A 5,967-nucleotide genomic window follows, 5' to 3' on the forward strand; every position below is an offset into this window, starting at 1 on the left:
ATTAGGTCCAGAGGAGGTTTCCCAGCACCCCGGTCTGGCGTAGGTTGCCTACTCCCACGCCCACGTCCCCAACCACTACGTGTGCCTTCCATAAAATCTATTTGATCTAGGCAAACATACTAGAACAATAAAATAACAATGCATGTAAATAAAATCCCAAAAGCTTTTACAATAACATATATATACATTCCAAACAAAGTCAAACAACACACATATCAACAACCAATCAAGCCAAGTACAGTCAAATCAAGTACAGTCAAGTCAGGTATAACCATAGAAAATTCACCAGGGAATGGCCTTATCAAAAGAATATACATGTAGCTAATCCAACGTACAAAACAGCTAGCTAAGGCTCTTTCCCCATCCGTCCTATATACATAACTATCCCAAAAGATCCTAGGAGTCACAACCTAGTCCGTCGTCGGGCTAGTGGACCCACCCGACGGGGTGGATTCACCCGACGCCCCGGTCCCTATGCACGACGCCTCGTCGTTCATTCCCTCGACCACGTCGGCGCAGAGGTTCAGGATCGATGCGGCTCGAACCTTCACCTTTCGAGCTCGCTTAGACTCGCGCTCACGTGCTGCCCTAAGTTGAGTGAAGAGGTCATCAACGCTATCCTCTATCTCAAGCACGTCGTACTCCAGCCCCTTAATGCGCTCAACCTGTTTCTCATTGGCCGCCCTAAGCTGGGTCACCTCGGCCTCAAACCTAGCATTATCTTCGGCCAACTCCTTACGCTCCTCAGCCACAGCCCACACTAAGGCGTTAGGGTAGGCGTACGTGTGACAACACTCGCAACGTCGGAGGCGGTTAGCCGGGCTCCAACGCACAACCGCCCCTCTTGGCCTATTCTGGTACGGGATCCCTGGGAGCGCTCCACGAGGTCGCTCGCCCGGAGAGCTATCTCTAGGTTTACCCCGTCCTTCCATCCTACACCAAAAGAGTAAATAAATGTAAATAACCTTAAGGAACATACTTAACATAATCCTCAAGTCGAGCCTTTCTAACACGCCCAGGCCAATTCAAACCTAGGCTCTGATACCACCTGTGACAGCCCCACCTTCCCCTAAGGCGAACCAAAGGGGTTAGCGGACTGCCTGTCCAGCTCTCGCCAGGACTAACGGGACAATTCAATACGGTTTAAAAGTTCCGGAACATACAAGCGCGATTAGACAAGTCAAAATTACAAAATAAAAAAAAACGTAAACGGAGTCGGCCATGAATAGTAATCGACGCGTCAAAATCCAACCAAACATCAATGAAACATATACATCTTGAAATTTAGCATTTACATACCAAAAGGACATACCCAAGTTGTCCAACAAGTTTATACAAGTACGGTTTGCAAATTACAACTTAACAGTTTTGATTGGATCCAAAATGCACTTAGAGTTTGCTCAAAATGAGCTATTCAAAATTTCATTTACATAAGCCCAACTCGGCAACCAACATTCATGGACTTTCCAAAAGTAATCAATTTCCTGTAAGGAAAACAAAAGGAACAGAGTGAGCTTACGCCCAGTGATATACTATCACTCACGCAGCAAAGTTCATCTAGCAAGTATCAAGTTTCTCATTCCAATACATCAAAAGTAAGCAAAGGCGCACATCAATAGTGTTGATAAAAGGATACGAGCGGCTCTCAAGAGCCCCTTTCCTCGCTTGCATTCTTGATCGGATCTCATTGACCCTCCGTCAATGTTCAAGAGTAACCAACCGTAGGCTCCACTTTACGTCCATTCCTTCCACCCAACATACCCCTACCGGGCCCGAACTCCAAACAGTAGAAATTTGGTAATATTCAAGTATACCGGAATCAAGAGTCTCACTACTACAAGATTCCATATAACAGTCCCCATGGCTCATCAACTTTCACGACCAAGCCCTCGCTGGCTCGATTCAATCGACTACCAATGGGGTTGAGCTCAGTAGTAATAGTAAAAGCCGTTGGATCCTCGTCCAAACGACACCAAATCCAGTTTTCCATGTACATTTCAAGTACCACAGTGAAACAGTAGACAGTCGTATATAATACAAAAGGGGGTGAGGGCGATCAAGTACACCCTCACTTTAATCAGTTTCAATAGTGCAAATAAGCCTTCAAGGCATCAAGTTCAATATAATAAAGCCACATTGTAAACAAACAAGTGAGTAATATACTCACCAAGAAAGCAAATGATATTTTATAAACCTCCGCCCAAAGAGCGTCTTGGACCACCGTCACGTCCTAAAACATTCAAATAAGCACAATAAGACTCGATTACAGGTCATAAACCAATTCCAAATACTACCAAAATAGGGCTCCATAAGAATTTATAAGCACTAGAGTAAACCAGGGAAATCCGGAAATGGAATTAAGCTCTAAACCATAAAAACAGTGCCAGGCAGAATGAGGGGGAATGAAACCCTAACTTTCACAATTTCCTTCCAAAACAGAAATTTCCTGCAATTAACCACAATTTACACCTTCTAACTTCATTCTAGATCATTTTCCATCATCATACAAAGCCACACCATATGAATCATATTAAATCAGAAAAATCATGATTAAATAGAAAATGTCATCAATCTCCACCAAAATCAAGAAATAACACCTAATCACATCCCTTAAGCTACCACAAGTCATGAATTAACCATCATTAGATAGAAGAGAGGGGTTCCTTCACTACTCACCTTAGTAACCAAAGAAAAGAGACCACTTAGCACCTTAAGCTTTCAAACAACTTCACCAATCACCTAAATACCCCTAAACTAATAGGTTTTATGGAGTAATTTGAAGATTAACCGGTTGGAATGAAAGATTGAGCAAGATTGAAGGTAAGAAAATGCAGTAGTTTTTCTTCTTTTTTCTTGAGAAAGGGCCGGCCAAGAAGCTTGAAAATAAGGGTGAATTTTTGGTCAATTTTTGATTTAAATGGTAAAAGGATGAATAGTAGTCATAACTCAAGACTTATTCTCCAAGTGACATTTGTCACTTCATTAAATGCATATCTATCCCATTGTCTCTCTCACACCAACTCACTTAATATCCTCTAGTTATCTCTTAACACCCGATAAATAAATCTAGTATCCAAAACTTAATCTAACTAGCCGAATTTTTCCTAACTTTTCGTCCTAGTGGGTCCCACGTCCGGTATACACTCTTAATTTTTTAAAAACTAACCGATATTAAAAAAATCACCTAAAAACTATATTTACTCGTAAAAATTATCTAGAAATTTTCCTAATAAAGAAAATGCAGAAAAACATGCCATTGAATATAATAAAACCTAGAAAATGGGAAAATTACGGGGTCTCACATAAACACCACCACAAACTTATCCAAGTAGGGTTTAAACACCCGATGCATTAAATTCATGAATGCCGCAGGGGCATTGGTTAAGCCAAAAGGCATTACTGCAAACTCAAAATGCCCATATCGAGTGTTAAACGCCGTTTTTGGCACATCCTCCTTTCTAATTCTCAATTGATAATACCCTTGTCTAAGATCCAACTTCGAGAACACCACAGCGCCTTGTAATTGATCAAACAACTCATCGATGTGGGACAAAAGATACTTATTCTTAACGGTTACTGCATTCAACCCTCGATAATCAATGCATAACCGTAAACTTCCGTCCTTCTTTTTAACAAATATCACTGGGGCTCCCCACGGGGACTCGCTCTCATGTATGAACCCCCATTCTAGCAAATCTTACAATTGCACTTTTAACTCCTTAAGCTCAGGGGTTTTCGAGATGGGAGCAGTTCCAGGTGTTAGGTCAATCTTAAATTCAATTTCCCTTTCGTGTGGCAAAGACCCCAACTCCTCCGTAAATACGTTCGGATACTCACCGATCACTGTCATGTCCTCTAACTTAATATTTTCTCCTGGGGTGTTAACTAGAAAAGCTAAATAACCGCGTGCCCCACGACTAAGCAATTTTCTAGCCCTTATTTCCGAAATGAGCGCAGATGAGGCTAACATACCCCTCACGTCTAACTTTAGAGTTGCCTCACCTGGTATACAGAACTCGACCACCATTATCCTACAATCTACCCGAGCATGATAATGAACTAGCCAATCCATGCCTAGAATAACATCGTACCCCTTAATGGCTAGACTGATGAGGTCAACTACCAATTTCCGCTCACCAATTCAAATATCACAATTTCTGTACACCTCATTCGTAAGTAAAATTTGGTTACCCGTAGGTGTTCTTACTTCTAAGTCATAAGGTAGCCTTTCAACTTTCATGTTAATTCCAAGCATAAATATAGGGTTAACAAAAGAATGAGTGGCACCAGAGTCTATCAAAATTTTGACTAACCGATAGAAAACAGGAATCGTACCTTCCACCACCTCCGTTGGCTCGGGTACCGATTGCTGGTCCAATGAATATACCCTGGCCGGTACCCTTGACCTGGTCCCTCCTACATTGGTCGGCTTTGGGTTCGACTTGCCATCCGACTGAGCATCGTTGATTAGTGGGCAGTTGGCGATTTGGTGCTCTGTGCTTCCACACCTAAGGCACTTTCAAGCCTTTCTCTAGCAATTGTCTTCGGTGTGGTTTGATTTTCCACAATATCCACACGTTACTCGGGGAGTGGAGGTCTGGCCCCCCTGCGGATCACCTCTCCCCTGTCCCCTCCGCTTTGTCCTCCCCTCGAACTACCCATAAACCTTCCACCCCCGGTTCCACGACCGGCTTTAGAGGGTGGCATGCTTCGATCACTTTGTGCCGGCCTTTGACTTCCACTGGACGCCCCTTTTCGTTTCGCGTGAAAGTTCCTTACTTGTGCCCTGGCAATCTCGATTCTTTGGGCCTTCTCCAAAACTTCAGTAAAAGTATTGATCTGAGCTGCCGCCAAGGCCTCTTGTATTTCCACATTGAGCCCTTGAACAAACCTCCTTATCCTTCTTTGCTCTGTGGCTATCAATTCAAGAACAAATTTAGATAACTTCGTAAACTGGGTTTCATACTCAGCTATACTCAAAGTTCCCTGCCGGAGCTTAATAAAATCGTCCTCTCTCTTCTCCTGGACGATAGGTGGGAAGTATTTTTCGTTAAACTCTCGCATGAAATTCACCCACGTCCATGCGGTCCCCTCTCGCTTCCACTTAGCTTGAACCACATTCCACCAAATCCTGGCCGGAACTTCAAATTGAAAAATGGCAAAGTGCACTTGTCTATCCTCCGCATAGTTCAGAATGGCAAAGATATTGATCATGGTCTCTAACCATCTCTCGGCTTCCTCAGGGTCCGGTCCTCCCAGGAACTTAGGAGGAGAAAACTTTTGAAATCTCTCAAGAGCTTTATCTTGTCCCATATTGGGATCCCTAGGTTGGTTTACAGGGGCTTGACCCTGTTGCTCTACCAAGCGAGCGAGGATATTGGTCATTTGTTGGATCGCAGTTGCCATCTGATCCCACCCCATAACTTGGTGTCCAGGTTGCGGTCCACTCGTTTCACCCATTTTCCCTCTCGGTTCTTGCGTGGGTCCTTGCGTCTGTCTACCCCCACGCCCACGATTAGAGCCACGCCCTCGAGTAGCTCCCTGATTTTGGCTCCTCCTACCTTCCATGGTTCTTAGCTAACCAATCATATAAATATGAGCAAAATAAGGTATGGTTCGGATAAGACATTTCCAAACCATAAAGCAGGGACAATAAAACACATTTAAAACAAACATGGCCTTTATATACATAACAAAAGAAGACACATAGCAAGTGAAAAGTGCTATACATATCAACTGGTCAAGTCAAAGGCTATACTAGCCAAGGGATAACCACATCGTCCACTAGCCCCCTGCACTCGGATAAAATACGGTCGGCCCGATCTCGAACATCTCCGACTACCCGTACAAGCGATCAGTAGTCACCTGAGCCTGCATCCTGAAGGCATCAGTGCGCTGCTGGTTCTCCAGAATCGAGACCTCAAGCTCTCGGATCCTGGCACTGTGTGCTCGGAGGGTTTCCCGGAG

The sequence above is a fragment of the Coffea arabica genome, chromosome 7e (assembly GCF_036785885.1).
Source record: "Coffea arabica cultivar ET-39 chromosome 7e, Coffea Arabica ET-39 HiFi, whole genome shotgun sequence".
Lineage (NCBI taxonomy): Eukaryota > Viridiplantae > Streptophyta > Magnoliopsida > Gentianales > Rubiaceae > Coffea > Coffea arabica.